The sequence below is a fragment of the Macrotis lagotis genome, chromosome 1, assembly GCF_037893015.1.
Source record: "Macrotis lagotis isolate mMagLag1 chromosome 1, bilby.v1.9.chrom.fasta, whole genome shotgun sequence".
Taxonomy (NCBI): domain Eukaryota; kingdom Metazoa; phylum Chordata; class Mammalia; order Peramelemorphia; family Peramelidae; genus Macrotis; species Macrotis lagotis.
In genome coordinates, this window is record NC_133658.1 from 10,251,969 (window position 1) to 10,261,588 (window position 9,620).

Sequence of the window (9,620 nt, forward strand, 5' to 3'; positions counted from 1 at the left end):
GGAACTGTGGCCTCAGCATGGCTAACAAATAACCAGCAGAGATGTCTGCCCAGTTGATGAAATGGCTGAGTTGATGCATCCTGAATGAACAAACTGTATTTGAGTGACTTGTTACTACAGGAGAACAACATGCGAGGCCTCGCCTATCCTCTTAAGATCAAAGCCACTCGACCCGTGGGAAGTTTCCTCTTACCACAACCAGCCCTATCATTCCTTGGCAGTGTTTGACATCCTTTGAGGGCTTTCCTCCTCTCACAACCTAATTGGTTTATGTTGGGAATGAGGTCACTGAGGAGTCTGACTACTGCAGGAAGAGAAAGGTGTTAGCTGGGATCCCAGGCAGAGAGATTTATTTTGTGATCAGTCAGGATGTGAGAGAGAAGGTCCAAAGCTTCTGGTGAAAGGGGTGAAGAATACTGGGGGGGGGGGGGGGATGAGTAGAAAGAAATGGGAGCCAGAACTTGTTCCCTTTGGTACTCAGGACTGGTTGACGGATAAAGAGACACAAGAAAAGCTTAAAATGAGTTTTGAGTCACAAATGTGGAAGCAATAGCAGAGCGCATGATTGAGAGGGTACAGATTCAAATCCTATTTCTGCCACTTAGTAAAAGTGGGATTTGGGGAAGTCACTTTATCCTCCTAAGGCTCAATTTCTTCATCTGTAAAGTAAAAGGGGTTGGACTAGTTGACCTCTGAAATTCTCTTCTTGATCTGAATGCTCACTCCTGTGGTCATGTAAGTAAAAAGCCCTAGGGGCGGCTAGGTGGCGCAGTGGATAAAGCACCGGCCCTGGAGTCAGGAGGACCTGCGTTCAAATCCGCTCTCAGACCCTTAATAATGACCTAGCTCTGTGGCCTTGGGCAAGCCACTTAACCCCATTTACCTTGCAAAAAAAAAACCTGAAAAAAAAAGTACCTGAGTTCAAATCCGCTCTCAGACACTTAATAATGACCTAGCTGTGTGGCCTCGGGCAAGTCACTTCACCCCATTGCCTTACAAAAAAAAAAAACCTTAAAAAAAAGCCCTAACAATTCAGCCTCATGTAGCAAGTGGCACTCAGGCTAAGATTAAAATGGGTCTGGGGATCCCAAGAGATGGAAATGTGTTCTGCAAGAGAACATTTGAAGCACACTGTACAGGTGAGGGGGGAGGGGAGAAAACGATTCCTGACAAAAAAAAGTTTTCAGAAAAATGGTCATGGAGTGCCTCGAGCTTCTGTTGGAGACCCTGGGGCTGGGATTGATAAAGAGTCTGGTTGACTGCTTTTTGGATCAGGAGTGCATTGGATTCAGTGGTTTCTGAGGATTCTTCCCATCCTGGGATTTCTCTGATGAGGTGCAATGACATAATGAATGGGACACTGGTCTTAAAGTCTGGAAGACTTGAGTCCATATTCCACTTCAGATACTTACTAGCTGGGCAAGTCACTGCCTCTGTCTGTCTTAATTTCTCCATCTGCAAAATGAGGATTCCGGCCATGACGTTTGGCTTTAAAATCTATGATCCAATGACCCTAGGGATGGATATCAAGATACGTTCTTTCCATAGTTCTTTCTATCTTGTCTCACCATTTGAACATGAGCTCCGGAAGAGGCAGAATGTGTTTTTTGCCCTCAGTGCTCGGCCTGGTGCTTTGCATGGAGTAAGCCCTTAATAATTGCTTCTAGACAGATTGAGATAAAGAGGATAGGATAGAAGTGAATTGGTTCACCAAGAGGTTAAAATGGGGAAGGAAGACGCTAGCCATTGAAGGGGTGATGACTTGGAGAATCTCAGCAAGGAGAGAGAACAGGATCAGGGGTTGAGGTAGAAAAAAGTGTGATGATAAAAGACTGTGATCAGACAAAAACGTTGTAGTCCATGAACACAAAGTGAAACGCTTGTGGGCAGTAACAAGTTAGGGGATATGACCCCCGCTGGGTGTGCTGGGATGGGCTGGAGAAATAGGCAATGGAAATGAGTGAGTAGAGGACATGGGAATCTTGGGAGTTTGAGGGAATGGTGGCATGTGTTGACATCCTTTAGTATAAGATCAAGGGTTGGAGGGGAAAGATTTTGAGTTAGATACTGGAGTCATTGATGAAGGAAGGAAGGTAGCTTGGATACTGAAGCTGCTCTCTCCTGGTTCGTCTACCTTTCAGGCCACTTCACTTCCTTTTCTGGATTTTCAGCTAGAGCCTGCCTGAAAACTATGGCTCTATCCTGGTATCTCTTCTCCCTCCATATTATCTCATTTGATGATCTCATCAGTTCCCATGGGTTTAATTATCTCTATATTGATGCATCTCAAATCAATTTATCAAACCCAAACCTCTCTTCTGATCTCCAGTCACATCACCAACTATCTTTTGGACACCTTGAACTAAATGTCCCATAGACATCTTAAAATCACCATGTCTAACATAGAACTCTTCCCCCAAATCTATTCCTCTTCCCAATTTCCCTATTACTGTCCCAGGCACTACCATCTTCCCATTCATCTGGGTTCACAATCCCAGTGTCATCTTTGACTCTGGGAGTCTCTATACCCTTATCTAATCCCAATTCACACCATCTTTTACAAAGGTCCCCTGCTGTCCCCTCACACAGTGGCCACCCTGGTACAAGCCCTCATCCCCTATCACTTGGGCTATTGCCATAGTTGATCTCTCTACATAGTCCCCCTACTCTAATCCATCCTCCACTTGGTAGTCAGATTTATCTTTCTAAAGTTCAATAAGTCTGACCATGTTCCCTCATTGAGCTTTAGTGACTCCTGCTAAATATTGTCCAGTCATGAAAACTTGGGGAAAATTGTGGCCAAATTTGATTGTCCATAGAAATTCATCTGTATTGTATGCCAGCTTCATGACATCATGTTTACATGAGTTCTGGATAATGAATGATATTCTTGCACTTTCTCAATCACAATGGAATGCTTTTTAGCATGAAATTTTCAGCCATGGTATCAGAGGACAAAAAAATGACATCAAGATCAGCTTCTGAACTGATGGCAAATGATTTAACTTGAAAAAACTATAATCCAAGACTACAGTGGAGGGAGAGTTGGTGTATGGCTTTTTATTCACAGATGAGTGTGCATTCAGTGCATTCTCTGAGGCCGAAATACAAAAATATGAATTGATTCTCTGCTGTTTGTGCTGATTTTGACCTGATAACACCAAGAAAATAGGGTTCTCTACCAGCCAGCACCACATCATCCATATGTGGAACCATGGATTACAGAAAATCAAAAAATGTTGAATGCTATGGATATGTTCACTTAACTTGGCAGTATACTTTCCAGAGATAGACACCTAAATGATGAGATTGATATATCCATTGCCAGAATTGGCTCAGTGTTTAGGAGACTTTAAAAGAAAATATTTAAGAGAAGTATTAGACTGTCTATCAAACTGAAGGTCTACAGAGCCATTGTTTTAATCTCATTACTATGTGCCTGTGAAACCCGAACAGTTTACCAGTGCCATGCCAGTTGCATTTGAATTGTTTTAGGAGGATTCTGTAGATCACCTGGCAAGATAAGGTACCAGACACTGAGGTCATTTCTTGAGTTGAACTCTGTGGCAGAAAGTACAACTGGAATGGGTTGTCCATGTTGTTGGAATACCAAAGGTATGTTTGCCTGAAAGACTATTTTACAGAGAATTCACACAGGCACTTACAGAGATCAAAGAAGTGATTCAAGGACACTCTCAAGGTCTCTCTGAAGGACTCGAAATGATTGTAAGATATAGGAAATGCTGAAAAGGATCACCCAGGATGGTATGTTTTTATCAAAGAAGACCTTATGCTCTGTGAGTGAAATAAAATTTTGGTAGCTCAAAAGAAATGTGAGATGTGCAAATGTAGAGAATCCACCCCAAGGCAGGGCCTTCCAAGCACATAGCGGTCTGATCATCACAGTCAGACACACCAAACCTGGACACCAACATGGTGATGTCCTTTTTGATCCTCTTCAACAACAAACCAACTAACCAATAACCATCCAGTCATTGAAGCCAGGATCAGATGGAAAGTCCTCTGACTTTTAAAGTCCTCCAGGTGGGCTCCTTCCCATCTTACAGTCCTTCTTATATCATATTCTCTTCAGGCTGTTCGATGATCAGTGATGCTGGTCTTAGTCTGTTTGGAAGATGGAGGGTTCCATTCTCCATTCTATAAGGACCCCCAGGCCAGCCACCTCATCCTTTCCCACCAGGCCACCTTCATCTGGACTTGTCCATCCATCACTCCTTCCTTTCAGTTTCATTTTAAGTATCTTCCCTATTAGAATATAAGATTCTTGAGGGACAGCTGGTGCAGTGGATAGGGCATTGATCTTGCAATCAGGAAGACAGGAGTTTGAATTCAGTCTCTGACACTAACTGTGTGACCTTGGGCAAGTCACTTAATCCTGACTGCCTCACATTCAGGGCATCTCCAGTCATCTTGATTCATGTCTGGTCACTGGACCCAGATTCTGGAGGCGAAAGTGAGGCTGGTGACTTAGCACCCCTCACTCAAATCCAATTCATGTGCTTGTCATGGCATCACCTCCCTGATGTCATGGTCATTTTTGAAAAGGAAGGTCAAACATCATTCGTAAGATTCTTGAAGACTGGGACGTTTTTTAATAGTATTTTTTTTTCCAATTACAAGTAGTTTTAAAAATTCATTCTTTACAAGATTTTGAGTTCCAGATTTTCTCTGTCTCTCTCCCCTCCCCAAGACAACAAGCACTCTGATACAGGTCAAACCTGTGAAATGATGTTGAAATTATTTCCATATTAGACACAGGGAAGAAGAAACAACAAAAAGGAAAAACCACAAGGAAAGAAAACAAGAAAAGTGAAAATAATATGCTTCGATCTGCATTCAGACTGCATAGTTCTTTCCTGGATGTGGATTGCAGTTTCCATCAGGAGCCCTTGGAATTGTCCTGGATCATTATAGTGCTGAGAAAAGCTAAATCCTTCACAGTTGATCATCACACAATGTTGCTGTTATTGTCTTCTCCTGGTTCTGCTCACTTAGCACCATGAGACTTTCCAGACTCTTCTGAAATCTAAAGCTGGGACTTCTGGCTTGTATTGTGTTTCCAGTTTTAGCATGACACCTAGTACATAAGTAAGTGCTTAATAAATGCCTATTGAGTGGCTGAGGTATAGCCCAACTGTCTCTTCGCTAACTGTACCCTGTCTTGGAACCCCCCCACCCCTAAACTCCACCTCCTGCTTCTAGACTTCTTTCAAGTCCAAGCTAAATCTGCTTCTCTCTTGGCTCCCTCATTGCTGGTGCCTTCTCTCTGAGATAACCTCCCGTTAACACTTGCCTATATCAGCTATGTATGTTGTCTCTCCAATGAGAATGGGAGCTCCTTGGGATCAAGGACCACACTTTTGCCTTCCACTTAGGGTCATACCTAGAACACAGTAAGCACTTAGTAAATTCTGGATGAGTGACCAACAGAATCTCAGATTTGGCAGAGACCCCCAAGGTCAACTAGTCCAAGCCATACTCCAAATGATTCTGTTTACATCTCCCCTGATAAATGATAATGGAGCTCTTTGCAGAGGTACAGGGAAGGGAAACCCATCACCTTCCAAGGCATTCCATCCTCCTTGGGACCACCTCCAAACGCAAGTTTGTCCTACTGAAATCTGATTCTCAGCCACCCCCATCCAAAACTCCCCCCTCAGAGCCAGGCAGTCCAAGGCTTTAACTTCCCCACAAAAATAGCCTTTCAAAGGCCACTACAGTAAACAAACAAACCAAAAAAGTCTGAGCTAGATGGAATCATCCTAAAACATTATCTCCTCCTGTATAATTGTGCCCATTTCTCTGAAGTCCTCCTCCCCTGGCATGACTTCCAGAGTCTGCTGCTTTGTGTTACCTCCCTTAAGAAAAGTTAAAAAACATGTGATCATGGTCATGAGATTTTTACCAGGTTGTAGATGAATGTGACAGGTTATATATGTGACACTCAAATCAAATCAACAATCATTTAGAAATTAAATGTATTTATTAAGTTCAGAAGTCAAGTGTGTGAAGAGAATAATAAACAATAAACCTTGAAAGAGAGGTTGGAATCAAACTGAGAATTTAGGAAGAGAGAAGAGTTTGAAGGGATGGTGAGTTCTTTTTTTTTAATTATATAAATATTTTGTTTTCCAATTATATACAACAGTAGGTTTTTGCAAGGCAAATGGGGTTAAGTGGCTTGCCCAAGGCCACACAGCTAGGTCATTATTAAGTGTCTGAGACTGGATTTGAACCCATATACAACAGTAGTTTATACCAATCTTTTTTTTTGGAAGACTTTGAATTTTGCAATCCCCCCCACTTCCCTCCCCCCTCCCCTCAACAGAAGGCATATCATTATATGATATGCATAGATCCAAATGTTGTAATGCATAAAACAACTTTTTAAAAATTGAAGACAATAATCTTTGGTCTTTGTTTAAATTCCATAGTTACTGCTCTGGATACAGATGGTTTTCTCCATCACAGATCCCCTAATATTGTTCCTGATCATTGCACTAGTGGAGTGAACATGGCCATCAAGGTTGATCATCACCCCATGTTGCTATTAAGGTGTCCAGTGTTCTTCTGGTTCTGCTCATCTCGCTCAGCATCAATTCATGCAAGTCTTTCCAGGCTTCTCTGAAATCCCATCGCTCCTGATTCCTAATTGAACATTTGTGTTCCATCACATACATATACCACAATTTGTTTAGCCATTCCTCTACTGATGGAAGGATGGTGAGTTCTGATTTGGACATGTGGATCTTGAGATGAATATGGTACAACTCACTGGAGCTGTTCAACAGTCTCTTGTTAGTGATACTGCATGGGAAGGGCAAGGGGAGGAGTCGGTGAGGGAAATGTAGACCAAAATGAGAGGGTGGAGGGTCGACTGTGGCCACTGTGTAACTGTTCTCCTGGTTATGTGGTAGAGCATTCCAAGCTAGCAGCAGTCTGATCAACCACAGTTGGACATATTTTGAGTGTGGGGGACAACAACCAACCCTCCATCGGGTCATTCAAATAATTGTCATTTCTCATGTTACAAGAATATTGCATCACGTCCCTACGATCATTTCTTTAGCCGGTTTGCACTGGCTGGAATCTTCACTCATCTCCCCCAGCTGCCTGTTCCCAGACTACCTTGTATTTGACCACTTTGTTCTTGTCATCTGTATTCTGAATGCTCTTTTGATCTCCCCCACCAGAATCTGAGCTCTTGGGTAGCAATTGTCACAGTGGACAGAGCACTGGCCCTGGAGTCAGGAGGACCCGAGTTTACACGCAGCCTCAGACACAGAATGTAAGTACTGCTACTGCTGTGTCAAAGGTTAAGTCTAGTTTTGTGGCTTACATTGTCTTGTTCCAAACTGTTTTTCAGAATAGTGAAACATTCATAATTCTACTCATTGAACATAAGTGTGCCCATCTTTTCATCCCCCCTCCATCAATGTCCATTCTTGTCTTCTTTCATCTTTGCCAAATTGATAGATTGGGGCAGTTAAATAGAGCAGTGGGACTGGATTCAGGAAGACGAGTTGGAAGTTGGTTTCAGATACTTACTAGATTTGTGATCTTGGGCAAGTCCCTTAATGTGTTTGCCTCAGTTTCTTCAACTGTAAAATGTGGGTTAAATACCATCTACCCTGAGGAGTTGTTGCGAGGATCAAATGAGATATTTGTTAGCATGGTTGGCACACAGTAGGCACTTAATAAATGCTCATTCTCTCCCCCTCCTTTTAAGGACTGATGCAGAGTAAAGAGCAGAACCAGAGCACCATAGAGCCTGAGCTCTTGTTGAGTTCTTTCAGTCATATCTGCCTCTTCATGACTTCATTTAGGGCTTTCTCAGCAAAGATACTGGATTATTCTTACCATTCCTTCTTTAGTATATTAAACATTAAAAAAAAAGAATGTTAATCAGACAATATGGAAAATTCTAAGAAGCAAATAGAGGACATCAGAAGTCATCAATTGCTCAGCACATACAATTTTGTTCAGTCATTTGAATAGTGTCTGACCCATCATGACTCCATTTGAGGTTTCCTTGGCAGAGCATGGGAGTGGTTTGGCATCACTTTCTCCAGCTCATTTGAGAGATAAAGGAACTGAGGCAAGCAGGGTTAAGGGATTTGCCCAGGGTCACATAGTTAGTAAGTATCTGAGGCTGGATTTGAACTCAGGGAGATGAGTCTTCCTTATTCAGGCTGGGGGGCTCTCCACTACAATGCCCCTTAGCTGTTCCAAGCTTGTCCATAAGAATTACTCAGAATTTGTTTTCTTCTCGGTTTCCTCTTAATTTACATTATTGTAGCCGTTGTGTTTTATTACCTCTCAGGCTCTTCTCACCTTCTTCCTCAGTTTACACACAAGCATTTCCATATAATATAAATGGAAATGACACTAAAAGACATCTGAGTTCCTATGGAAGACATTGATCTGTCTTTTTACTAGAAAACTAATGAAGCATATCTTTCTGTGGCTGGTACAGAAGTCTTGGAAGTCAGGTGCCAAATGTGGCATACATCTTCAGTCATGGGGCTGTTTGTTGGGCTCAAAAGATTTTCTTTGTCATGTGAGAAGATTTTATGAAAGGAATGCTAGAGAAAGTTGAGCTAAGAAATAACCCGAAAAACCTTCAACAAAAAGTAGTCATGTCCTTATTAGCGAAAGGTCATCTACACTCAATGAAGCATGTGCTTGAGGCAAGACAAGGACATGAGAAAGGATTTCTTTCCAGACGTTTTCTGATTCCTCTAGCTTGTTAGCACCTCTCCCTTATCCCCCTAAATCTCTTTTATACACGTGTACAAATTATATAACATGTATATGTGTAGACATACATAACACACATGTGTCATACATTTGTCTGGGTTTACATTGTACTCTCCCAGTCAAATATAAACTTGTCTCCAGCACCTATTTTATATAGTGCTTGCATTGGAAAAAATAGCATTTATTTAACCCTCTTCCATGGCAGACACTATGAGAAGTCCTGGAGACACAAAGAGGTAAAAAGCAGCCCCCACCCTCAAGGAGGTCAATCTACTGAGAGAGACAATGTATAGATTATTAGATACCAAGATATAGACAGAGGAGCGGGGAGGGAATCCCAGAGGAAACACATTGTGGGGGCTCCATAAATGTCTGTGGGTTAGGGTTGATTAATTTTACCTACTAAAAGAGATAGTGTTACCAGAACCAGTGGTGGCTCCTTGAAGAGACGGAATACTCATTAATGAGACCCAGGCCACTGGGACCATTTGAGCTGGATGGGGCCAGAAAACTTTAAGAGGAAGATGTGGGTTTTGAGTTGGTTTTCTGATGCCAAGCCCAGATGTATCCCACCATCCCTTCCTGCCCTTGCAACTTCCAGAAACCATCAGGACCCATGAGCCATTTGGACCTCTCAGGTGCCAGGCTTGAATGGATGTGGCCATTATCTTGACTGAACCCATGTGCAGTCTTGGAAACACGGTGGATCTCAAGATTTCTTTGTAACATCTGCCCCCTCCCCTGGGTTCTAAGTTAGCCTTCAACAAAGATCTCTGAAGATCTGCTCACTACTAGTGCTGCCCTCAATCTCTAGAATCCTCTTTCTACACAGCGCTGCT